A 27477-nucleotide genomic window follows, 5' to 3' on the forward strand; every position below is an offset into this window, starting at 1 on the left:
TAGGCCTCCTGCCTTGAGCCCAGTTCCCCCAAAGAATCCTCCCCAGACCCTGCTATAAGCTTTGGAACTGACACATACCCGAGCCCCCTCCTTGGCAAACACCTACCTACCCACAAATGACCCCATGACACTCACGCACCCACCCACCATCCGAACACCACTGTCTACTGAAGGCTGATCTTTGCAAGGCCCAGGGCGGGGCTGTGAGTAGTGGCCAGAAACATCCCTGCCCCTGTAGAGCTCACATTCGAGAGGGAAGGACTGTCAATAAATGAGACAAATCAGAAAAATACCTAGTTAAGTCAGACGGTAAGTGCTGAGAAGAAATATAATCGGGGATCAGGAGGATTAGGGGAGGTCAGAATATTCAGCGAAGTGGTCAGGGAGGGCCTTGCTGAGAAGGTGACACTCGAGCAGGGACCTGAGGGGTGAGGAGAGGGAGGGCCATTGGGCATCTGAAGGAAGAGTGTCGGGCAGTGGGAACAGCCAGGAAAACCGTCCTGGGCGCGAACGTGCCTGATGACGTCAAAAGGCAGAGAGGAGGCCAGGCAGGTGGCGTAGAGACCTGGGGGCCACGGGAGGATGCTGGCCTTTACCTGAGTGACATGGTGCAATAGGAAGGTTATGAGCCGGAGAAGGATGGGGCCGGAAGCAGTTCACAGGCCCCCTCTGGATGCACGCGGGGCACAGACTGGGGGTGGAACAGGAGCAGAGGGACCAGGGAGGAGGAGATGCGAAGGCCCGGTGGGAGACGAGGGTGACAGTGCCCCGTGAGGGTGGTAGAGGGGGAAAGTGGGCACGTTCCAGGCCTGCTACAAAGGTCGAGACGGCAGGGCTTGCCAAGGACCAGCGCTACCTGTTGTAACAGTTGGAATAAGAGCTCCCTGGGGTGGGGGTCTGGTCTGGTTTTGCCTGTCACTGTATGCCACAGTGCCTGGCCCACTCTGGCATCGGGCCACCCTCTCCGGGCCGTGAGCATCATCTACCACGTACATGGTTATGAGAGGGTCTACCGCTGTCTCCCTGCTACGTTGGTGGCTCAGCATAAGCAGGAGCTGTGTTTCGGTTGGTCACGGCAGGACCCCAGCACAAGGAGCAGGCTGCCCCTCGAGGCAGCTGAGTGGATGGAGGGGACACGCACACGTTTCACGCCACACAGAAATGCTGACTCCGGCCTGGGCCTGGGCCAAGCATGCAGACCTGGCCACGATGATCCCTCTGAACAGTTCTTGGGTGGGTGGCTGGGTGGCTGGGTGGGTGGGTGCAGAGTCCTCTTCCTTCCTGTTTCCCAAGCCAGGAAACAGGCTCAGAGAGGGGAAGTCATCAGCACCGGATCGCAGAAGCCCCCACTCCGACCCACAGAGGCCTCGTTGATGCGCCCTCAGCCTCCTGCTCCTCAGCAGCCCTGGCTCCTCCAGCCAAGGCCTCCGCTCCAGACAGCAGACCCCAGAGGTTTATGGGACAAGAACCAGGACAGACAACTCCAGCAGCAATGACCAGAACCAGGATCAGAAAGGCTGCTCTGCTTAGCGCAGAATCTGAAGAAGTGTTAAACAAAACCGTCCAAAGCCCCCCCCTACGCCCCGTTCAAACTCCCCACTGTGACATAACACCTCACTGCCCATTGGGCCTGGCGACCGCGGGACCTGGTCTCCTCCCCTCACTTCACTCCAACCACGCGGGCCACCTCCTCTTTAGTTTTGGACACAGCAAGCTTATTCCAGCCTCAGGGCCTTTGCACCTACGGTTCCTGTTGCCCCTAACTGCATGGCTCACCCTTTCTTGATATTCAGGTCTTAGTGCAAATAAAACCTCCTCAGAGACGCCTTCCCTGACCCCCCTGACAAAATGTGCACCCCTGCCTTCCATTTCTCAGTGGCATTTATCACCACCTGGCATCACATGCCTGTTGCCGTCAGTACCCTCTCTCACCCCTCCCCCTGGTAGAGCGTCGGCTCCTGGAGAGCAAGGGCCTTTGTCTTGTCCTTACTGGATCCCTGGCATCTAGAGTACGGCCTGGGCACTCGGCAGGCACTCAGGAAATATCTGTGGAACAAAGGAGTGATGCCTTTGCCAGTGTGATGAGTCCGGACGCTGAGGATGAACGGGGAAGGGTCCTAGGGGCAGAGGGCAGACAGGAGTCTGCAAGGTCCATCCATCACCGCCAACAGGTCTGACCTCGATGCCCGATAAGGAACTGGGGCCCAAGTCTTTCAAGAGCGAAACTGGCTATTTAGTAAATAACTAGGTGTGTGTTCCAAACACAAGAAGCACCCCTCGGAAGTCCACCCCCAGGCCCATGACGGGGAGGCCTGCCCCAGCCACGTGGCCTAGGGTGGGAATCTGAGGAAGGGGCAGCATATTCGGGTTACAGGCAAGAGGCAAATCACACAGTGGCAGACACCACCAGAAATCTGGGAGTCCCCCCAGTAGGTGAAATCCCATAAACATACACAGATCTAGGTTCGCCCCGGCCTCAGGAAGCAGGGCCTGGAGTCGGCTGTCGGGGGAGGAGCAGCCCTGCTCTCTGCTCCCTGCTCTGGCCAGATGCAGTGCCATTGTCCCCCACCAGGCCTCTCAGACTGTGGCAGTGCAAGGACTCAGCAGACAGTTGGTGGCTTAGAGCAGACTGCCAAGCTGTGTGCCCCTGAGCAAGTGACTCAACTTCTCTTGGCCTCAGTGTCCTCATCTGCAAACTGGGGGGGGAATGACAGTCCCTACCCCCCGGAAATGTCTGGACGATCTAATAAAATGACACATGCAAAGCATTTCGAACTGTGTGTGGCACCCAGTGGGTCCTCGCTACAGATTAGCTATTGTCATCATTACCGCTTTTGTTGTTGCTGCTGCTGCCGAATGAATAAGGAACAAGTACATGAGAGAGGAGAGTGGGCACGGTCCTCTCTGGCCAGAAAACGCGCCTGCCTCACCGTGTCTGCTGAGCCTCACCATCTCCAGGACTGGGATGGGGGAGAGTAACAGCTTGCCACTGTCAGAGGACAGGTCCATCTCTCCCGCTGGACTGGAAGCCTCCGAGGAGACAGATGGGCCTGGGTCCATCTCAGTCACCCTGTGTCCCCAGCCCTGCCCAGCACAAGAGGGGCACAGCTCAAAGTGTGGCTGAATGAAGAGATGCTGCTTCCTTTACTCATCGGGGCCCAGGCGGTGCTCAGGGTCCCCAGGGAGGCCGGGCGGCTCCTCTGGCAGCCGCGGGTCCAGGTACCCCTCCTCTCCTGGCCGGGCACAACAGGGCACAGACACAAAGGGCACTGTTGGTACCCCTCACCCCCAGAGGGACCGGGGCGGGGACGAATGGGGATGAATGCCACCACAAACCCGAGTATGGGTGAGCCCACAGGGACGGGGGAAACCAGATCAGACTTCATCTGTTCCTCTCTAAGGCAGGGCAGGAAGGAGGGAGGGCTAGAGGCTCTGGATCCCTCCGAGGTCCCTGGAACCCAAGCCTTCCACCGCCATGCAACTCCCTGCCTGGCCCCCATACACATGCCCTAGACACAGAAGCACATGAAGAAGCTCTACATGGCACGGGCTGTCCACAGAGACTGTGACACACACACGTGGCATGGACATCCAGCCACACAACCACCGATGCACAGGAACACACACAGTGGTTGCACAGAAAACCCCCTGAGCAGCCAGAGACAGCAGCAGCCACCGCTACCCCACTCCGGTGGGGGCTGGACAGGAGCCGAGTGTGGGAAGGAAGGGACATGCCACCCTGAGCCTCAGCCGCTGCCTCTGGGATACAGACCCCTGCAGAGAGAGCCGGAGGGGACTGTGAGGCCTCAGTAGGAAAATGTGGGGGTAGAGGGGCCTGGGGAAGCTCTCAGTGCGGAAGAGCTGGGACACGGGCAGCCGGGTCCCTGAGAAGCGACGGACCGGGGCCTCTCCACAAACACTGTAAAGACCCACACGCATACACGCCCCAGAGACGCAGGCACTCCCAAAACAGACCCACAGACACATGCCAACGACACACAGCATACAGACCAGGGCCACCACCCAGAAACACTGGCACACATGTGCACACACAACTCCAGACGCTCTACAACCGCCAGGCTTTCCTAGAAAGGCAGACCCAGGGCCCCTAACCACATGGAGGAACACTCCCTAAGACACACCGCGAAGACCCACACAACCCTGATCTACACACAGTGGGTAATGAGACCCGATGACAGACCCAGGCACACCCACGGCCAACTCCAAGTGACCCAGGGAGGCAGCCCTCAGAACCACCCCCATACAAACCAGACCCCAGGAATTCGCTCCCACTGAGATGCCCAGGGACCTGCACTGAGACATGTGGCAAGCCCCGGCACAGGAACCTGCCACTGCGCACACACAAGAACACAGGGACTCTGCCCCTGGCCCCAAGAAAGGTGTGGCCCCTCCACACAGGCTCACAGGCTCACGCAGGCTCCAGGCTCGGGTGGCCAGGTGGCAGGGCTGCCCTCCCCACACCCAGTGCGGGCCTCCCCTCTCCTCCCCTTCCTGCCTGAGGCCAGGGCAAGCTCACCTCCATTCTCCTCCCTCAGTGGGGCAGACCAGCAGTGGCCAGTGGACAGACTACCGGCTGGGAGAGCAGGGAGCGGGCATCAAGAGCTCCCGCGGCCCTCGACGGGCCGAGGGCACCCACCGCGGAGAGCTGGCTGGGCTGTGCCCCAGCCTCCCTGGCAGCGGGTGGTGCCGCGGCCCTGCCCTGGCAGGAGTTGAGCTTGGCTGTGGCTCCAGCCCACGGGAGGGGGGGAAGGGGGAAGGGACAGACGGGGGCGGGCCAAGCCTGGAGAGCCTGAGCCACATGACCCACAACTGCCCCAACAGAGGGAGGGGCTGGGCGGAGACACATGAACAGGGGACCCCCAACCACAGCCCTTGCTTCAGCAGGGCCAGCCTCCCACTAGCACATGCACGCCCCCCGCTCGCCATCGCTCCTCAGGCCAGGCTGCTGATGGGGTAGCCAGGTTTGAAACCCAGGCTGGGGGGCAGGGCAGAGGAACGGGGATGAGTGGGTTCTGATGTGGAGGGGTGGCTGGAGATCTGGGGCGGCTGCAGTCCCGACTCCCGGGCTATGAGTCCGGCAAGAGCTGCAGGAGGACAGCAGGACGGGGGCCCCTCCGGCTCTGTGCCACTCGCCCGTGAGGATGAACCTGAGATTTGCGGCCTAGCCAAGGGGGGAAGACCAAGATCACGGTGACGCCCACATCACCATCTCTAGGTGTGAGGCGGGGCTGGGACGCGTGGATGGCGGGAATGGGGAGACCGTGGGGAGGGCGGGGCTTCTGCACGCCCTTCTGAAAACACACGGCCCACATCGGTGAAGAACTGACTTTGGGCCAGGCCCCACGCTTAGCACCGACACGCGTGAGGGCATCTTACCTCATCACAGGCACTTTATCAGGCCCAGTTACAGCGGAGGAAACTGAGGCCCAGAGAGGTGGAGTAACTTGCCCAAGGCCCCTGGCAGGGAGATCGGGCGCCCGCCTTCCACGGCAGGCCACCTGTCCTCGTGCCTGTGCTCCAAACCGGCTTCTCTGAGCAGCAGGCTAGCTTGCTCAGACCTCCATTCCAGAGCAGGAGAGAAAGAGTCGCAAGGGGGAAGTGAGAAGGGGCTGTGGCCCTGCCCCATACTCACACCTAGCCCAGGGCAGATCTCACTGCCTCTGCGGAGCCTTCACTGGCCACAGCTCCCCGTGTGAAGTCAGTTTCTGTTTGCCTCCATCAAGGGGGACTGGGGGGGACAGGGGTCGGGCTGCCTGGTTCACCCCTGTTCACCCTCGGGCCCTACCTCAGGCACCTGCTTGGCGCAGGAAGTCCTCCCTGACGCCCAGGCTGGGTAAGGTGCTTCTTCCCAGCTCTATGCCAGTGCTATCCCCCGGGCTGTCACCGTCTCTGACATGTTGTCCCCACTGGTTTACACAGCTGCTGAGCTCCTAGCACACATGAGGCCTGTTGAAGGCCCTGAGAATTCAGCAGTGAACAAACTAGACAAAACTCCCTGCCCTCAAGTAGTCCCGACATCGAGTAGGACTGCTCCCCCACTGGGGGGTCCTGTGAGTAGCAGGAGCTGGGTTAGCGCAGGTGGCAGTAAATGAGCCCAGTGAGACCAGCGAGTGAGTGGCCCAGCTGGGCAGAGGGACAGACACGTGTCCTTCCCACTCTCCTGTCATGGCTGCTCCTGCAGCAGCCAACTCCCGCAGACCAAGGAAATCCCTCTGATCACCTCCCATCTGTCAACTGCCCTCCAAACCAGAGGCTTCCAGCGGGGCAGGGAAGGGACCCCCCCCAAAGTCCCAGATCCCAGGCCACCCCTCCCCCACCAGGGTGGAGCACCTGTCAGGCAGCCACCCAGAGAGGAGCCAAGTGGGGCGGCTCCCCTCACCTCCCCAAACCGGACGGGCTGGTTTGGGCTCTGGTGCGGGAGCCAGTCAGCAATCGGCAGTTCTGGCCAGCCAAGGGAAACCAGGTCCCAAGGGGAGTGACAGGGGACAGGAAGAGGAGGGAGCCTACCTTGTTTTCTCATTGGAAATGAGGGGTTCTCTTGTGATGGGCCTCAGGGGCCAGGAGAGGTCATCCAAGATCCTCTCACACCAGAGCTTTTTAAACACACCCTCAAATAGAGACTAAACCAGGGAACCCCATAAAACCCACTACTCGGATTCTCAGCTTTAACACTCTGCCGCACGGGGGCTTCGTTTCTCCCCTTTCTCTCCTTCCCTTCTCTGTGTCAGTGTCTGTGTCTTTATTGCACGGACACGTGGCTCAGAAGCCAATGCGCCAGAGTAAACAGTGGCAGGATGGCCCCAGCTCAGCCCCAGGGGCAACCTCTACTAGAGTTTCTGTCTTTCCCTTTCTGAGGGAGCTTACCCGTGCATGCGCGTATGGGTACACACACACTACGCACTGAAAAAAATCCCATAAATGGGAGCACACCGCAGACTATTCTGTACTTTGCTTTTCTCAAGAACATCCCTTGGCTCTCCCGTGCTGCTGCCATCAGGAGTCTGGCAGCATCCAGGACAGGTGAGGCTGCAGGCCTGAGACCTGGCCAGCGCTCTCTGGGTACCTACCAAGCAAAATGTGGCCCTTGGGCCCTGGGGACATGTGTGGGAAGGTTCACGCAGCACAGTCTGAACCAGCCAGAGACTGGAGACAACGCAAATGCTCATCCGTGGGAAACAGATAATAGTTGGTGACCTATTGGCTCATGGAACAGTACACACAGTGACAATGAGTGACCACAGCTACGTGTGCATGGACAGCAAAACGATGTGAAATAAATCAGAGAAACATAAAACAACGCATACTTGGATTCCGTTCAGAGAAAGCTCAAAAGTGGGCGACCTGAAACACGCCGCGCAGGGCTGCACATGCGGGTGGCGAAACCAGAGAGAAAAGCGAGCCAGTGACTGCCCGGAAGTCGGGGGCGCGGGGAGGGCCTGGAAGGGCACTCGGGAGGGCTGGCGCCCGCTGTTTCTTCACCTGGGGCCGGGCGGATCTTCCCCTTGCAATAACCGGTTAAGCTATACACTTGTGCTTTATGAACTTTCTAGCATGTATGCTTACAATTTATATTATTTTTAAATTTTATTACCTTTCTTTATGGCTTTTTATTTTTATATATTTGTTAATAAAACTTTATTATAATTTTAAAGAAAAAATTTAGACAGTATAGGTCTCAGTGATCTTTCCATGCCTTGGTCTCTGCCAAGTGCAGCCCTGCCTGGAAGGGCCGAGGTGCCTCGAGCCAGTCCCCACGGGGCCAGCTTGACGGTGTCCAGCCTTTCGTTCTTACCCCCTGTGCTGCAATGATAACTGTGTGCAGATGTCATTTCTCAGGTGTGCCAGCGTGCCTTTGGGCCAAATGCCTAGTAGCAGAACTGCCACGCTGCCCTGTGTGAGGGCCCCACAGCCCAGGCTGTGGTCAAACTCTCTGATCCTTTGCAGTCAGGTAGGTGAAGTTTGGCCCCTCTCAGCCTAGTTTTCATCTGCATTTTTCCACTTAGTGGGATGCACAGCCTTTCATAGTTAAAAAGCCATCAGAATTCCTTTTCTACTAAGTGTCTCTTCAAAGTCAGCCTATTTTTCTGTGGGGTCAGGGAGACCTTCATAAACACAGTGTCCCTTACCTGCTGAAAGCCTACTGGGGCCCGCACAGATAAAACCGCCTCTCGGCCTCATTTCCCCACTCTCCTCCCCCAGTCATCAGCTCCGGCAGCATGCAACTCCCCGCCCACGTCCACGGATTCGGTCAACAGAAATTCGATGCGTGTCCACCGCGTGCTGCGTGAGTGGGGGTGCAGCATGGTCCCTGCCCCATGGGGCTTAGAGTCAAGGGTCACATAAATGAAATGTGCAATTCAACTGAGACACACTGGCTAGAGGCACAAGGATGTGGCAGGACCAGGCCCCTGGCAAGCCGTGTGGATGAGGCAGGTGTCGAGGACGGACCTGTGTTGGGAAGATGGAACTCTAGCTGCCTCGTCTGTGGAGGATGGGACTGAGGGGGCCTCGCTGGGTATGGGAACAAGTGACGACTCCGCAGCACTGCTCCAGTCACCTGGTGAAGGCAGACAGGACCACTGGACATGGAGAGTGGGGGACAGACAGGCCAGAGCTATGACTTTCAAGAAAAACAACACTCGTTGGAGTCAGGTGTGGAGGCTGAGGATGAGGCCTCAGGGTGCCCAGGGTGACTCTGAAACTGGGTAAACCGCAGTGCCATCTTCCACACAAGGGAGCCTGAGAAGAGCTCCCAAACTGCCAGGGCCCAGGACCCAGAATAGCTCGATTTTGAAAAAGATGAACACAGTGGGGAAGCTCACTTTCTCCAATATTGAGGCCCATCAGCCAGCTGCAGTAACCAGGACAGCGCAAATACACACACTGCTCAGTGACCAGAGACAGAACCCAGAGAGAGACTCACACAAATACCCGCGACTGGTTTGTGAAACATTGACTGCTTTCGCTGCGGTAAAATATACATAATATTTATTGTTCTAACTATCTGTAACGTGTATAATTCAGTGGCATTAAATACATTCACAGTGTTGTGTAACCATCATCACTGTCTATACCCAAAACTTCTTCATCTCCAAGGAAAATCCTGTAACGACTGAGCAATAGCTCCCCACTCCCTCCCTGCCCCCCAACCCTGGTAACCTGCAGTCCATTTTTTGTTTCTATGAATTTGCCTATCCTAGAGACCGCATATAAGTGGAATCTTACAATATTTCTCCTATGTTTGGCTCATTTCACTTAACATAATAACGTTTTCAAGGTCCATCCATATGGTAGCATATATCAAAATCTCCTTCCTTTCTACGGCTGAATAACAACAGGCCATTGTGTGTACATACCACATTCTGTTTATCTATTCACCTGTTAACTAGACACCTAGGTTGTTTCCACCTTCTAGCTACTGTGAATAGTGCAACTATGGCCTGTCCAAGTCTGCCTTCAGTCCCCCTGGCTACACACCTGGGAATGGAACCGCTGGGTCATGTGGCAGTTTCACGTGTTAACTGTTTCCCACGCGGTAGGTTCACCAAGGTACATCCGCACCAGCAATGCGCAAGGGTCCCGATTTCCCTACGTCCTCGCCAAATACTCGTTATTTTCCAATTTTTTGGATAACAGTCATCTTGGTATGTGTGAAGTGATATTTCATTGTGGTAACTTATTTCTGAAGCATAAAAGAAGCATAAGCAAATCAATGGAGGAAAGACAGCAGTTTTCAACAAATGGTGTTGGAACAAATGGACAACCATATGGGGGGAAAAGAAAATGAACCTTGATCCAAACTCACGCTTTGCACAAACATTAACTCATTATGGATCATAGACTTAAATGTAAAACATTAAAACTTTTAGAAAACAAACAAACGAATCTTTGGGATCTAGGGCTGGGCACAGAGTTCTCAGACTTGATACAAAGGCACGATTCATAAAAGGAAAAAATAATAGAGTACAACTGATCGAAATTAAAACTTTTGTTCCGTAAAAGTCCACGTGAAGAGGATAAAAAGCTACGGACCAGAAGAAAATATTTACACACTGCATATCTGACAAGGAACTAGTATCTAGAAGAAATGAAGAACTCTCAAAACTCAACAGTAAAAAAACAAACAATCCAATTAGAAAATGGACAGAAGACACGAAGAGACATTTCAGGGGCCGACAAGCACCTGAAAGGATATTCAACATCATTAGCAAATTAAGGGAATGCAAATTAAAGCCACCGCAAGTTATCGTTACATACCTATTAGAAGCAGCCAAATAAAAAACAGCGACAACGCCAGATGCTGGTGAGGATGCAGACAAATCGGATCACTCACTCATTGCTGGTGGGAATGTAAGATGGTACAGCCACTCCAGAAAACAGTGTGGCAGTTTCTTTAAACGTGCAACTACCGCACTGCCCAGCAAGTGTTCTTCTGGGCATCTGCCCCAGAGAAACAAAAATTTACGATCGTGTGAAAACCTGTACGTGGTCGTTTATGGCCACGTTATTGGTAACAGCCCCGAACTGGAAACGACCCAGATGTCCTTCAGTGGGCGAGGGGCTGAACAAACCGCGGGGCATCCAAACCACGCACGACTACTCAGCGATAAAAGGAATGAACTACTGATACGAGCGACAGCATGGATGACTCTCCCCAGAATATGCTGAGTGAAAAAGAGTTAACCCCCCAAAGGGTTACATACAGTGTGATTCATTTATATAACATTCTTGAAATGACAGAATTATAAAAATGGGGACTTAAGGAAGGGCTGGGGAGGGGATATGGCTATAAAAAGGCATCCGGCGAGATCCTTGTGATGGAATGTTCTGTGTCTTGACCGTATCGATGTCAGTATCCTGGTTGTGGTCTTGTACTAACTACAGTTTTGCAAGACGTTTCCACTGGGGAAACTGGGCAAAGGGTACAGGGGCTCTCTCTGAATTATTTCTTAAAACAGCACGTGAATCTACAATTATCTCAAAAACTTTAATTAAAAATAGTAATTTATTAAAAATGCTAGACCCTTGCCCACCTTTTAGCCTTTGAACATGCCGTCTGCTCTGCTGGGAACACCCTTTCACACTCTAACTTCTGCTCCCCTTTCAGCCCATAGCACAGATGTCTCCTCCTCCATGAAGCCTTCCCTGATTTCCTAGGCTGGAGGCGGGGCCACCCACAAGCCTCTGGACTTCCACTACCAGGGCCATAACACTCTGGCCTGTGCATTCCCCAAGGTCACTCTGGGCCGTCACTGCCTGGTGCTGTATCTGTCCCCGTCACTGGACTGCCAAGTTCCATGAGGGCGAGGCCTCAGGTTATCAGGTCACCAGCCTGTCCCAGGCATCAGCCAGCACGGGGCTAGACTCAGAGGAGGTACGCAGTGACTATCTATGAAATGAATGAGTGAATGGCAAGAATACTGACAGCTAGCACTCATTAAGAGGTTTCTATGTGCCAGCTCTCTTTTGAATACTTTACATGGGTGAAATAATCTTTACACAATCTCATTTTACAAATGCGGAAACTGAGACCGATGGGTTGAGGGTGCCACATGCCCAAGGTCACCCAGTTGGTCGGTAGCAGAGCCAGATGGCAAACCCAGGCCTCCAGACCCAGAGCTTTGATAGTACAGACCCAGGATGGCACCAGAACCCCTTTCCTACCTTACAGGTACCCAGGGAAGGCTCCTTACATGGTAAGGGCCTGTGACTGAACCCCACTGGCGACCTGCAAAGGCAGCAGTGCCCTCTGTGGACAGGAAATGCCCGCTTTCACTAGAGGCGGTGGTTTCAAACCGGACCGGGGCAGGGGAGCCCTAAAGCACCCTCCTGAGGCTCCAGGACCGCAGCTGCTTTCATCTGGCTGGCGGGGGGAGACTTTGACCCAAGCTGGGAGCATGCCTATTGGCACGGGACTTCATTTATCCACCCAGAGAAACCTCAAGAGCAAAATATTGAGAGCAAGCCACAGCCAAGTGCTGGCAGCCTGGGACCACTTACATAGAGTTTAAAAGCCAGCCGAACCTTAGCGAACACCATTTAGGGGATACTATATTTAGGGAAGCCGAGGAGGGACCCGGGAGGGACCACGGCGAGGCCCTGGGCACCTGGGGGAGGCACCTAGGGCTTTAACCACGGCAGGAGTGCTTTCTCTCGGAGCTTGGCAGCAGGCCCGAGGGGGCTCATAGGTGATTCTGTTCTTTTGGGGCATCTGAAATCATTTGTAATTCACTCTCATACACACGAAAAGGCATTAATTAACAAAAGAAAAGAGGGTTGAATTTATTTGATAATGCTAGAAGAGCACATGAGGGTGGGGCTTTCAGGGTGCTAGTGATGCCTGTCTTGATCGGGTGGTCGTTAGATGGGTGTCTGCTTTATAATTATCCTTTAAACCAAATAGGGAGGTTTTATACACTTTTCTGTACATGTCATACTTTACAATCCCGCACAGGAAACACCAGAGAAAGTAATTCTGATAGCTGGAAGCTTCAGCTACACAGGCATGTGTGCGCGCTCTCTTTTTCTGTCCATCTCTCCCCTTCCTGTGCCCCCGCCGCCCCCCCACCCCCACACACACATACCCTGAGACTGTAACTGCTACCTAATCAGAGCAGCATCCTCCTTGGCCCCTTGCAGCTCTTCGCCTGCTTCCTGCAAGGAAAACAAAGGCCTAGGAGCAGCCAGCCCCAGAGCCCTGAGACTCCCCGTCTCTCCACATCCCTGCACTCTTCACGGCCTGTGTGAATCACATTCCCTGGGAAGCCTTTACGGCATGGGAACACACACCCATCCACAGCATCCCTGCCCTGACCCGCCCTGGGTACCACAGCTGGTCACACAGAGTGGAAGCTTATTTAAGATTTGGTTTTGGTTACATGTCCATATGACAGGGACAGCACCTGGCTGGCTCACCTGTGCCCTGTGCTGGCGACGCAGGACAGCAGCGAGGCCAGATATAAAGCATTACGTGAGGGCAGCAGGCTAGTGCAAGACGAGGCAGCGAGCAGGGGCCTGTTAATACCCCATGTTGCAGGGGAAAAAAGTGAGGCTCACAGAGGGGTGTGCCCGCCCAAGGTCACACGGCAGGTATCAGAGCCAGGATTCCACGGCAGGTATGACCTTGGCCAAAGTCCACTCACATAACCATGTTCATTCTCTCATTCTTCACACACTCAACAATTCTCTATTATGCACTCAGTATGTGCCAGGCACTGTTTTAGGCACTGGGGACACAGCAGTAAGAAGGTTCCTCCTTCTTGGAGCTGACATTCTAGTGGGGGAGGCAAGACAATATACAAGCAAACAAAAAAGTACATGACACGTAGGAGAGGGGACAGAGTACAGTCTGACGGGGTGGCACATGAGCAGGGCCAGGGGGAAGTGAGGGAGCCATGTGGGGATCTAGGGAAGGGCACTGACGGTGGAGGGAATGGCCACTGCAAAGGCCAGAGGACTGGAGCCCGCCTGGTACATTCCAGGATGTGAGAGGGAGCCGGCGTGGCAGAGAGGGAGGGAGGGGACAGTGGCACAGCTGAGGTCAGTGATCTACTACGAATGCAGAACGGTGGCTCCGGAGCACACGCCATGCACCATGCCCTCTTCCGCACGGTCACTGAGAAGTGACCACAGTCCTCCAAGGGAAGTGCAGCTCCCATCAAGCTACAGAGGAGGAGGCTGATGGGGGATGGGAACGCTCCCCATGGTGGCCCAGCTGGCCAAGGGCAGAGCCAACTCGGTCCATAAAGCTTAGCCGCCAGGCCAGGCTGAAGGGGGCAGAGTCGTGGATGGGAGCTGGGGACAGCTCTCAGCTGGGGCCCTACGGTCCTAGCAAGCAGGAGCCCAAAGCTGTGCGTTTATGACAACGGGTCACTGGGAGCTGGGGGCTAACACTCAGCTCTCTGCTCCTAGCAGTCACTGAACCTAGTCTCTCGGGTCCCCGCGGCCCCCCTCTGCTGTGTCTGGGTACCAGCCCCGCTAGGAGCAATAGAAGAAATTTTTTTTTCAATCTACTCACTTTTTAAAAACTTATTACCTTTATTTAAAAGTCACCCAGGCACTACTGCTGACCTGATGCTCATACGGCACCACCAATGAAAGAATCAGAACCTGAATATAATTGAGCCTCTAGACCTAAGACCCAATTTACCAGAAGCACAGGGGACAGGGGAACACGTTAGATGACACCACAAGGATGCATCAGCCAGATCCAGACTGCGGAAACTCTAGAGGACAAAGGACCATCTTGGATAGATAAACGACCCAAATGGCAAGCACACGAACGAGCGGATGGAGGAAATCTCACGGATGACAGGAGACATAAGGGGCCTATGAACCAAACGCAGAGCATGGCCCTTGTCTTGCTCAAATCAAACAGACTGAAAACGGATGACAGACAATTGGGGAAATGTGAAGATACGAAGGAATTATTGTTTCTTTTCTTTCCCGTGACAATAGTATTGTGGCTATTACTTTTTTTAAGATTCCTTATAGGAGGAAAACCTGAAATATTTATAGCTCAAGTATAAGATGTTTGTGAAGTGCTTCAAAATAATCTGAAAGGTGGGGGTGGGGTGCAGATGAAAGAGCCTGATGGTGACTGGTAACTACTGGGGACGGTGCTGGGGACGGCTCTGGGGATGTGGAGAGAGCATTAGATCATCCCTCCGAGTGTAGTGAACATTTCCATGATACAAAGGTTGTAAACATTTTACAAAAGGAAATGTTTTGCTATTACAAGTCATAATAGCAAAAAATTATGGATTGTTCACCCCCATGAATCTGAACTACTAAATCTAAACATTACCCTGCCTCTAATAACTGTGACAGTAATCGGGGCGACATAACGATGGCAGCCCTCCACTGAGCCTCTCACCTGCAAGCTCCCTTACTAATCCTCCCAGCTTCCCTGGGAGGCAGCAAGAGTCCTTCTCCTGCTCCAGATGTGGGAACTCATGCAGACATCTGGGGCTCAAGGCCTGCCCAAGGTCACAGAGGAAGGGAAGCTGGGGGCCCAGGCCCTTGCAGGAGCACTGGGCTCTCTCTCATTCCGCCTCATTCCCATCAAGTATAAAGGTTCCTGCAACGCAATGACCACATCTTAGCATAAACCTTTGCTGAAATTAAACCACAGGCCGCTCCATAGGAGCCTGAAATGGTAATGGCTATAGATGATACCACCAGATTTTGGGGCCCACGGGTGGGTCTGGGGGGTACGGGATGTGTCAGGGCCCGCTCGCCTGGACAGTCCTCCCTGCAGGGTTGCAGAGTGGGCTCTAGTACCCTCAACCTTCGTGGGATGGGTACCCTCCCCCGACTCCCCGACTCCAGGTGGCAGGAGCAGCATAGTGACATCAACTTCCTTCCTGTCCTTGTCCTGGGCCTGTAGAAGCCATCTCCCTTCTGTGGCTTCAGCAGCATCCTGACTCTCAATGGGGAAGCCTGGGAAGCTTCTGCCAGCGGGACAGGAAAGCAGAAATTGAAGGTGGGAACAGGGGGTGGGGGAGCGATGAGATACCGCCTAGAAGACAGGACAGAGACAGACGCTCCACCACCAGGCACAGAAGGAAGCCTTCTCCTGGGCCTCAGTTGCCTCATCTGTCACATGGGAGTAATAGTTATCTTCCCATAGTGTGGCTGTGGGGGTGACATGACTTAATCATGCCACATCAGAAGCCTAGAAAAGTGCCCCGAACATTCGCAAAAGTGAATACGTGTTTGCTGTCATTTTTGTAGGCCAGTGGCTCTCATCCCAGCTCAGAGTCACACTAGGGCTACCCCAGGAGCTTTAAAACAAAACCCAACACTTAGGCCCCAAAGCCAGAGATTCCAATTCAAATGGTCTGGGCTGGTGCCGTGTTATCGATGGCCCAGCAGATGACTATAATGTGTAGCCAGGAGTGAGCGTGGGACTTGGGGAGGAGGGGAGGCTGGACACACAGTCCTGGATCTGAGCCCCTGGAGGGGGTGGATGTAAAATGAGACAGACTGATAAGGCAGCGGGGGCGGGGGGGGGAGCAGGGTCGGTGTCTAGGAGGACCCTTTCTGCCTGCCCACCCTCCCCCACCCTGGGACACCAGAAGTCTGGAGCCTGCTAAGGAATGCAAGGCATGAAGCCAGGCCTGGCACAGCCATCTCCTGGTCCCCTCCCCATTCGCAAAGTCCCAGGGGCCCATCCTCAGCTAGCCCCCTCCCTTGAGAAGGCCCCAGCCGCTGCGTGTCCTCTCAGCCTGAACTCCCACTCCCAGCCCCCACCTGGAAGTGCCAGGCCTGAAACCCTTCTCCTCTTGGGTCCCCGTGCCTTGAATGCGGGCCCACCCCCTTCATGAAGCACTTGGCGGGGGGGGGGGGGGTGGAATGAGCGACCCTGACAGGCAGCAAGGGGCGGGCAGGGCTTAGCACCTCTGGACCGACTACGGCTTACAGGGCAGCCTGAGAAGGCTTGCCAGAGGTGGTGACCGTCAGGCCGAGGCCCAAAGAATAAATGAAGTGAAAGCGCTAAACGAAGGCCAGCCAGGCTCAAGTGCAGCCAGCAAGCGGAAGGGGGCAAGGCCTTGTGGACCAGAGGAGGACTAGGTCCAGGCCTCCTCCCTGGGCAGCAGAAGCCACAGGAGGATTCTAAACAAGAAGGGACCCATTCTAACCTCAATTGTACCTGCTGCCCTCCGTCTCTCGCAGGCATGGAGAAGCCCAGCTGGCCCACTGCAGGGTGCCGGGGTATCCCCAGTCCTACTCCCCACAGAGTACGGCTGGGCCCTGGCTCCTGCCAGCCAGGCTGTGAGAAGACCCGCCAGAGCTGCTTCCCGCATCCCTGAGCCTATTCCCCGATAATTAAACTGTAAGCTGATTAGTCAAGGAAAACCTTTAATTAGTCCTTGAAATTGTTCAGGAAAATTACAACCTCCTCTGTGGGCGCCCTGCCCGCCCTCTGCCAGGGCCCAGGGGCGGTGCCAGGGAGGAAGCAGTGGGTGGGGGAGGTAGGCCCTGCCGCGGCTGTGGGAACCTCACCCAGCAAGGCCTGACCTCAGGAGCAAGGTGCCTTGCGGGAGAAGAGGGCATGGGCTCCACCCCGACCCCGGCCACGTCACAAAGTACTCGGAATAAACCCAACAAGAGGTGGGCTGGAAAACTATGACACTTTTCTGAGAGACATCAGAAAAGACATAAATAAATGGAGAGACAGCGTTCATGGACTAGAAGACTGAATGTTATGTGACAGATGCTTGCCTAATATTTAAACACAATTATAAAAAGCCAAGAATGGCCAAGACGCTGGAAGAAGAACGAATGGGAGGGCTTGTTCCCCCACGACCGAGACTTACTGTAACTACAGAAATTACAACAGTGTGGTGTTGCTGCAGGAAAAGACAAACAGCAAGAGAAAGGAGGAGCTCTCCCAGAAGCAGACCCCCTTACACGGAGACGTGATTGATGATCAGACGGGAGTGGAGAAAAGCCAGCCTGTTCTTAATGCATGGGGATCCAGGTAGAATATGTGAAACTGGATGCCTACCACACACACACATGCACATCACACACACACACACACACACACACACACACACACACACACCACACACACACACACACACACACAACCTCTAATTCCAGAATGAATAGACTGAATGTGAAAAGAACCATAAAATTATAAAGGAAATGAATGACAAATTTGAATACATTAAAATTAAGCACTTCTGTTCATCAAAAGAAAATTTAAAAACATGAAAAGGCAAGCTGCAGACTGAGAGAAGATAATGTAATATCTTAGAAACAAAGGTTCTCCTCCAGAATCTAGGATTTTACTTGAAATAAAAAATAAACATGCAGAAAGCCCGGGGAAAAACTGGCATGTGACGTGAGTGGGCACTTCACGGGAGAGGAGCTCCAGATGCTCGGGGAACGTGCGGAAAGCTGCTCCACCTGACTGGCCGCCAGGGGAATGCAAATTAGCACCGGGAAGAGATGCCACCACATCTGCTCGGCACCGGCTTGAAGGACGGGCCGAGCACGCGCCACTGGTGTCATCCTCACCCTCCTCCTCTGTGTCCCGGGCTGGATGGTCCTGGGATTGCAGGAAGCACTGCAGGGGCACGGGAACCCCGTGCAGGGCGCCGGACCTGGCACGCACCAACCCTCAACTAGTTTTCCCCATGAATCAGCTTAAGAAATGAGGACGCCCCAGGCCCAAGGTCATTTCACGCCTTCTCCCAGGACACCCAGACAGAGATACCAGCCATGGAGAGGCCCAGCTGACTGCCCAGATTCGAACACAGACCCCTGGAGAACTGACACTAATGCTGGCCTTCGGCTCCGCCAGCCCTGCTGCTCGCTCCCTCCCGCCTGGACCTCCGCATAGGCAGCTCCCTCGGCCCCCTCCGGCCTGCTCCTCCCCGGCTAACCCCTGCTCACCCTGCGAGTGCCGTCTGCTTCCCAGGAAGCCTGCCCTGTACTCCTCACCCAGGGCGGAACCCGCATCCCACATTACGGCAACGACGCTCACTGCTCATTGTGACTCACTCGCTCATTCATTCATTCATTCATTCATTCGCATTCGGTCCACCAGTCTTTGCTTAGCGGCTACTACACATCATGCTCTGAGGACACAGCAAAGGGACACGATAAGCTGCCCCCTCTTAAAGCTAAGTTACGGGGACCCACAAAACATAATGTAACATAAGTAGCAATGATGCACGCTACAAAGAAAATCAAGCGGGGGAAGGTGTGGGGAGAGAGAGGGACAGGTCACAGAGGGAGCGGCATGAGGCAGGAGCCAGCCTGGAATGTTCTAGGAACAGTAGGGCAGGAGAGGAACGGAGGTGAGCAGGGAACCTGCGCCGGGGCCTTGGAGGCTTTTCCGGGGAGAGAGATGAAGCTGTGGGAGGGTCCCCAGCAAGGAAGGGATGTGATCTGACCCAGGCTCCCTCTGGGCTGGGGAGAGTGAGCCGTCCGCTGCACTGGTCCGGGCTGGAGATGAGGGTGGCTTCCACTGGGGGTGATGATGAAGAGTGAAAGGCACCAGCTTCTACTCTGAAGTCAGAGTGACAGGCTTTCCCGGCCACGTGCGTGTGGAGGAAGAGGACGAGAGCTCAGGACGACACCGAGTCCTTGGCCCAGTCAAGAGGATGGATGGGGTGCCTGTTAATGCGCTGGGGGAAGAAGGGGACTTATTTTACCTGTTTCTGTGTCGCTCTTTGATCAAGGTCTGTGTCCCCCGCTAGACTGAACTCAGTGAGGGAGCCTGTTGTGTCCACCTCTGGATCCTGTGGCCCTAGCACAAGGCTCATCGAATAAGCACTTGACTTACTCCTTGGGGAAGAGCTGGCCTGGCACGGACAGGGACACAGGGAGGAGAAACTAACACGAGGGACCCGTCTCGGCGATAACAAGCACATGTTACTTTTGCAGAAGAACAGAATGTAAAATGCTCCAAGGTCAATTAAAAAGTTGGACAGACTGAGTGTTGGTGAGGATGTGGAGCAGCTGCTGGGCGTACACACAGGCACGACCTCTCTGGAAAGCTGCGTGGCACTGTCCACTGTTCGGACACCGGGGGACAAGGCGACGACACCTGTCACGCTCTGACCCGAGCAACGCATCCTGCACACGTGCCCTGGAGAAAGGCGTGCACTCATGCCCCAGCAGGCTCGCTCAAACAGGACGTCTGCGCCTGCGCGGCAGGGGCGAGAACTGGGTCAGGGGTTGTTCACCCACAGAACAGCACACAGCAACGAGGTGAGCGAACTGCTAACACGTGGCCGTGTGGACACACCTCACAGACACTGGACGAAGGGAGGCAGACACGAACGACATGCGGAGGATCCCACGGATGTGAAGCTCGAAAGCCGGCAGGGTGGCCTTCAATAATTCAGGGATGCACTTCTGGTCAACACTACCTGGAAAAGCAGGGACACGGGGACCCCCAAGGTCAGAGAAGTGATCACTACTGGGGTTGTGATCAAGAGGGTGACAGGGGGCTTCCAGGATGCTGAGCTCTCTGTCTTCACCTTGATATGGTGAAGTGTCTGTCACCTTATCATTATCTGTGAAACTGACATGTGCACTCAGGCACTTCTCCATATATATATATATATATATATATATGGCATATCGAAGCGAAATAGCCTGGGGCCAGGCTGCTGTGGAAGTGTCGGGGAGGGGAGGACAGGGCTGCGGAGGCCCCTCTGGGCAGCAGAGGCGGGGCCTCTAGGGAGAGAGGGGGTCCTCGCCTGTGGGGTGATGCACAGAAGAGTCCCGCCCTCCCACACTGTCCTACTTTCTTCCCACTCTCCACACTGACAGCAGAGGGGAGAGAAGGAGAAGGCCCAGGCCAGCGGCCACTTCCCGTGGTGTGGGAGTGGCTGAAACCAGACCGGGGAGCCAGCCGAAACCACAGCACAAGGCCGCTTTATCAGGAGTTTCCAAGCTGAGGCACTGGGGGAAGGCCGGGAACCCTGCCTAGTGCTCCCACCTGTCAAGGCGGTCCCCTCCAAAGCTCAGCAGCTGCCTGCCTGGAATGAGGACACAATAGAGGGGGCAGGGAGGGAGAGCCTCCTAATCCCTTGGGCTTAGTTAAGGGGGTGGCGGAGGTGACCAGCCATAGAGGTTGCAGTCAGACTCAGCGGCCAGCAGCCTGAGGCCAAATCCCAACCCTGCCGGCTCTGTGACCCCAGGCAAATCTCCCAGGTTCTCAATTTCCTCTTGCATGATAAGGGAATAATAGTAACAACTACATCATGGGGGTGCTGGGAGATCCAATAAATTACTTCACAGAAAGTACTCAAAACAGTGGCCATTAATACTAATAATACGAAGTAATACTACGAGTACTAATACTAGCAGCTAACAGTCTTTGAGCACTTGCCATGCAATTTGCATTTATAACCACAAGACAACCCTATGAGGAAGTACGATTAACATCCCCATGTTACAGATGAAGACAAAGACAGAGAGATGAAGTGACTTGTCCGCGATCACACAGCCAGCAGTGGCAAAGCTGGCTCCAGAATCTGTGCCCTCGACCTTCACTGTGTCAGACACAGTGAAGAGCTCCAGACTGGAGCCAGATTGAATCTGTCGCTTACTTGTTGGGGGTCGCTAGCCTGTGCCTCAGTTTCCCCTTCTCAGGAAAAGTAAAAATATCACAAATAGGCAGCTCCCAGAAAAAGAAGCCCAGATGGCTTTCAACAAACACAAAGAAACTCCACTTAACTCGTACTAAAATCAGAGCCACGGTGAGGACAATTTGGTACCTATCTCATAGGCGAAGGTCAAAGCATCAGATAAACGCCCTGTCCACACGGCCAGCATGTGAGGAAGCCTTGGTGCCATCGGACACTGGGGGACAGGGCGTAAATGGGTAGGTGTTCTTGGGCCGGCTGGAACGGCATCGGCACGGTGACCAGGGCACACGTCTCAGACCTCCAGCCCACCTCCACAGGTGAACCCAGAGCTGCACTCACAGGCACCTGTAGCCCTATCTTGAGGAGAGAAAGAACGGAAGGGCCCGAACAGCCATCTGCAGGGACATGTGCATGCCGTGGGACACGGCCACAGTGAGCACGAGGAAGCTCTCTGTGTCCTGACACAGAACTTGAGAGTGAAAAATGCAAGGGGAAAGACAGAATACAAACATGGGAAGTCAGCTCCCTTTAAGTAAAAACAAAGCGGGGGAACATGAGCAGGAACAAACGTCATAAGAAGAAGGAGAAACTGGAAACAATGGCTGTCTCCGGGAAGGGACTGCCAGCCAGAGCGGGAAAGAGATGTCCTTGTCACTGTAAACCCTTCTGCGCTGTGTGCAGTGTTGCGGTGATTATTTGGGAGAACAAGTAATACATGCACAAGGAGCAAAAATGTGCCTTCTTAAAATTAAAACGCAGGAAAAGAGAAATGAGGTTAATAACGCTTCCTCCTCAGGCTCTGCGGGCAGTGCCGCCGTGATGACGGCCATCAAGCACGCATCTGGCGCCAGGATGCCAGGAGCTGGGGTCAGTATCACTAGAGGCTCAGAGCAGGTGAGGAGGCTGCAGTCCAAAGGGAGACACTTACCAGAACCTCACTGTGTGCCAGGCAGTGCGCTAAGCATTTTACAGCCTGATCTCCTCCAATCCTCCCAATGGCCCATTTAAAAGGTGACAATGGGCCCCCAGCTGGGAGTGGGGGTCCAGGCTGAGGAACATGTATGGCCTGTGTGGCCCCGGCAGGGAAGCTGCCCCTGAGGTCAGCAGCAGACCGCCTGGCACCCTGGGGAAGGGCAGGGCAGGGCCAGAGGGCCTCACCAGACAGGCTGCAATGAGTGGTGGCTTCTATCAAACCCATCACGGCTGGCTCCCCTGGGACTCAGGAAAGCTCCCTTTCTGGCCCACCTCGACCCCCCCTCCCCCCCGCCAATCTTCCTGTGGGCCAAGGCAGCTGGCAGACAATAAGCCAAAAAGCCCCGGCCCTGGCTGGGTGGCTGGGGCGGGAAGGGTCCCATTTCCTGGGCTGTGTGACTTGGAAGAAGACTGCTTCCTGCTGGCAGCGTCTGTGGCCGTCCGGCTCGGGTGATGGGAGAAACAGCTGCTGGGGACACCCCGAGCGGTGTCTGGCCAGGAAGTCTGGCTCACTGTGAGCCAGCAGGACAAAGAAGGGTGAGGCGGTGGACAAAAAAAGGGAAGGGGGTTGTGGGGGGCCTTCAGGTAGGTAGAAAACCTAGTGCCCAGAAACTATCCAGGTTGAGCAGGCCCCAAAGGAGCTTCCACCTAAAGAGCAGCCTGCGTAAGAACCGGCTGGACAGGAAGTGGCCTTGTCTTATCAAAACCACTTCCGAATCACGGAGGACAACCGCGACAAGCAGGGACTCCGGAGCCCAAAGCTGTGGAGTTCAATACCTGCCTCTGCCACCTGCCTGCTGTGTTACCTTAGGCAAGTCATGTACCTCTCTGGGTCTCGGTTTCCTCATCTCTAAAATGGGAAGGGTAACAGTACTTATCTTGTAGGTCGTTGCGAAGATCAAATGGGTTAATGTGGGTACGGTACATGTAATCTTGGCCAGTACACAGGACCTCCCTCCATCACTGCCACCCTCGTCCTACCCACCCTGCTCTCCTACTGGACTATCAGCAGCCTCCTCGGCTCTCCCTGCCACTGCCCCCGACAACCTGTTCTCCACTTGGCAGCCTGACTCATCTGTATAAAAGGAAACCATACACTGCTTAAAGCCCAGACTCCCCGTGCCACACAAAGTGGAACCCACTCCTTCCCTCGGCCCGAAAGCCCCTGCTCTATCCGCCACGTCTCCCCACCTCCTGAACCTCATTGCCTACTCTGCCGCCATGGCCTTCTTGATGGTACTTGACCATCCCAAACCTATTCAGACCTCAGGGCCTTTGCACTTTCTGTACCCACTACCTGTCCTACTTTGTTTCCTTTCTAGGCCTGGCTCACTCTTCTTGATCAGAAAGCCCTCGCTTACTCCCCCAAACTGCATCAGGCGCCTACTCTGGATTCGCCCAGTCCCTATGCCTCCCCCATCCCAGCCCTGACCACTGTGGGCTGTGCTGCTCACCACTGGGACAATGGTCAGACACACAGAGTGTAACAAGGCTTGCCCGTCCCTGTCCAAGCTTCAGCTCCTTCCTTCCTGCCTACTCCCTAAGGAGATTCAAGTCAGTACAGGTCCCTTCTCAACTGTCAGCCTGGGAGAAGCCCCCAAGGAGAGGTAGCTCCAAGTTGCAGTCAGTGTCCCGAATGCCCTAGGACAGGGAAGGGGCCCCAACCACTGGGCCACACAGCAGGAGGTGAGCAGAGGTAAGCAAATGAGGTCTCATTTGTATTTGCAGCCGCTCCCCAGCACCAGCATCACCGCCTCAGCTCCACCTCAGATCATCGGGCATTAGATTCTCATAGGAGCTCCAGTCCTTGGTGCCAAAAAGGTTGGGGATCCTGCCCTAGGGGGAAAAGGTCGAAGCCCTCCAGAGCTTGGTGAGTGTCAGGCCCCAGCTAAGCCCATCACATGAACCATTGTCCCAACTGGCCCCACAGCCTAGGGAGGTTTAAAAACCCACCACCTCATGGCTGAGTAAATTGTTTCACAAGGGCCATAAACCTGCCCACAGCAGGGCACGTGTGAACGCAACCCTCAAGCCCTATTGGGAAGCTCGGGGTATAAGCGTTTAGGACAGGTCGGCGAGACATCTGCCTGAGAGACTGGCCATAGTAGACAAGGAAACACCTTCTAGAAAGTTCACTGCAGTGCTGATTGTTACAATCCCAAAGGGAAACACCTAAACGGCCACCAAAAGGTAAACGGATAACTCCTGTGTGGCACAATCACAGAGAAACACTCGACAGCCGGGAAAACGAATGACCTGCCCTAGGCTGACACACATCTGGCCGGAGAAATGTCTAAACCCTAATGTTGGACAGGAGAAGCAGGTGATTTACCGTGATCCCATTTATATGCCCTGTAACGCTGTAAAACAGTAGTGGTCAGCCCTGGCTGGCCATGGGAACCTCGTGCTGCTGCTGGCCCCACCCCAGACCAAGTGAATCAGAGTGGGACACTCCGTGGCGGGCCTGGGCGACTCTGTCTGGGGGAGCTCTCCAGGTGACTGCAAAAGTGTGAATAATCGAGGACAGCAAAAGTGTGAAAGCCTGCAGAGGGACGCATGACACCAAATCCAGTACAGAGGCCACCGCTGGCAGGGAGGGTGTGGAAGGCTGGGCACAGGAGCGGGGCCTTTAACTGAATCCACCACATGTTCTGCCCCTGGCCAGACCTTGGAGGTGTGGGTGTTTTGTTATATTGAAAGCTCTACTTTTTTCTCTAGTCTAAAATGTATCATAAAGAACAAAATTGGCAAGAAATCTCTTGCCCAAGGTCCCATGGCTGGTAAGTGACAGGGTGTTCTATGCCAAAGACCCATCCCTCCTTCTCTATGCTGAGCCCTGAGATGCTCAATGAGCTGGCACCACAGGGCCTGAGGCTGGGCTGGCCTCACAAGGCCGCCTGGCGGGTGTGCCTACTCAGTGACACTGCCAGAGCCAGGGGGTGGGGCAGTCGCCACAGAAAGCCAAGAGGTAGGCGGAGAGAGGTCCCTCCACCATCTGAGGCCCTCCCCAGACAGCAGGAGCAGCAGCAGCAGCATCAAGCATACACAGCACCACTGGGCTCCAGGCCTTGGGCCAAGCTCTTTACAGTGTATCCTCACAGCAATTCTAGAGGTAGCCGCTAATATTACACTCCTTTTGCAGAAGAGGAAACTGAGGCCCAGAAAAGTTAAGCAACCTGCCCACAGCCACACAGCCCGAGAGTGATGAAGTGGGGGGGCGTGAATCAGGCACCCATTCCCCAGCATCCACTCTCTGAACTGCTTCACAGCTCCCAGACAAGGGACAGGTACTCATCTGCCCCTGCTCCACTGCCCCACCCAGGCTGGGCGCCCTAAGGGTCTCGCACAGGCTACATGTGGCCTACAAGCCTCCAACCCTGCACCCGTCCCCTGACCTCCAACCCACACACAGAGCCTTTCCTTCTGCCTGGTTCGCCTGTTCCCATGCCTCCTACTCATTCTTCAGAGCTTGCCCAGGAGACTTGCCCAGGGACACAGTCCCCAGCCTAGGATGGGGCCCAGAGTCTGGGCACTCTCCTGTTTCCCTGAACGTGTCCTTGCAGGCTACGTCACCACTGGTAGACACGTCGCCATGTATCACCATCTAGGGGTCTGGGTCCAGTCTGCTCCCACCAAGGGACACTGAGAGCCCTCAGAGGCCAGGGGTCCCGTGTGTCTTGTCCACTGCTGCAGTCCCGACACTCAGTGAGGTGGCCAGTGTTCAACCCCCACCAGCCCTCGGCAGGCCGGTCAGCACTTCAGGTAGGGATTCGGGGAAGAAATGACATGGAGAAATTCCTGCGGGAGACAGACAACAATGCAAGGACAGGGAAGGGCCGGGGAGAAAACAATTGTGAGGGCAAGAGTGTCTGAGGGCAGGGAGGGCTGGCTGCTCCTGCTCGGGCGGTGAGTGACATGGATGAGAAGGCGCAGGCTGGGGAAATGAGTCTAGGCACGGGGAACAGGAAGGTCTAAGACCTGGAGGGAGGCAGAAGTCTACAGAGTTGAACAAAAAAAAGCAAAGAGGCTTAGACTGAGGCGAGGGGTGGCAAGAGCAGTAGGAAATGAGGATTAAGGACAGTGATGAGAGCTTGGGGTTTTAACAACAGAGAACACCCAACTTTGTACAAGGCACCACCCAAACACACCCTCCTCAGCCAGAAGCCCATCAGACTCACTTGGACTCTGGGCCACACACAAATACCCCATCCCATCATCCATGGGAACCTCTCCTCCCAGATCACACCCTTCACGGAGGCCAAAAAGACAATCCTTTCTTGCTCAGGGAGTGTCCCAGCCTTGCCCAGCCCCCTGCTTCCAGGAACAAACCTTCGGCAATCTGCAGGGCAGCCACCAGGGTCAGGAGCTCTAGAATTCAGACCCAGCTTGGAATCTGCCTCCTGTCACTTAGCAGAAGTTCTCTGAGCTTCACTTTTTTCTGTCTGTCAAGTGGGTCTATCTAGTACCCACTTCACAAAATTGTGGTATACTAAGACCAGGCACACAAGGCACAGAGCATTGTTAGGCCTCATAAAATATCGGCTAAGACTATGATTATTTGAGAGGCAGTAGAGCATAGAACTCTTAGCCCAGAACTCCAGAGTTCAAATCTCAGCTGTACAACTTCTCCGTCAGGTGATCCTGGGCAAGTCGTTGAGCCTCTTAGTCATGGCACCAACCCCATAAGGCTGCAGTCAGTATTAAATATATGTAAAGTGTTTAAAACAGGGCTTGACCCATATTGTGTGCTTTATGACTGCTTGCAATTATTTTCATTATTTGTGGGGCAGGGGCTCCCCTCTCCTCCACCAGAAAGAACCTTTGCCCTCTCTCTTGGATATCCTTCCCCTCCTCCCCAGCAATATGTCCCACTTGGGTTTTAACTTTTAACCCTTGGGAATATCTGTCTGCCCTTCAGATTCTGATCTTTTCCCCGCCTTTGGTCACGTCCCACCTTCGATCCCATAAAAGCTGCCCCCCAACCTAAATCTCATTCATCTAGATCGCTAGCTGCTGCCTTAACCCTCCAACCCTCACCTTCATGGTTGCGACCTCTAACCATCGGAGGTGCATCTTCTCCTCAAATTAATTTTGATCCCCCTTTTTTGACACTCGCCCCAACCCCTCGAGCGCGCCGCGACTTCACATTTCGAACTTTGCGCTCTCCTTGGTCACGCCCCCTTTGCGAGTTTGACCTTTGATCTCCAACACACCTCTCTCTCCCTCAGCGTTGACCCCGACCCCCACCGCACGACCCTTCCCTCCACGAGTGAACTTTGACCCAGCGGCCCCGCCCCCTACTTGCGTAAACGCTATCCCACCGCCATCGCCCGGCTCATCTCAATCCCCTGGCCAGACCGCTTAT

General features: G+C 54.8%; 1 protein-coding gene across 5 annotated transcripts in view; it reads right to left on the reverse strand.

Moving 5' to 3' along the window:
* Nucleotides 1-27477, reverse strand: part of PAK4 (p21 (RAC1) activated kinase 4) — a 42770-nt gene that overhangs the window by 15113 nt on the left and 180 nt on the right. Inside the window, exon 1 of one of the 5 annotated variants that reach the window (XM_039854510.1) lies at nucleotides 5816-5828. The exons of 3 other annotated variants lie outside the window; for them this stretch is intronic. The gene's annotated coding sequence lies outside the window, so the exon portion shown is untranslated. Of the gene's footprint in view, nucleotides 1-4537; nucleotides 4706-5815; nucleotides 5829-27477 lie in introns of those variants that run through there. One more of the 5 variants, XM_039854517.1, reaches the window with a different exon arrangement.

The sequence above is a fragment of the Pteropus medius genome, unplaced genomic scaffold (genome assembly GCF_902729225.1).
Source record: "Pteropus medius unplaced genomic scaffold, Ma_sr-lr_union100, whole genome shotgun sequence".
In the NCBI taxonomy this organism is placed as follows: domain Eukaryota; kingdom Metazoa; phylum Chordata; class Mammalia; order Chiroptera; family Pteropodidae; genus Pteropus; species Pteropus medius.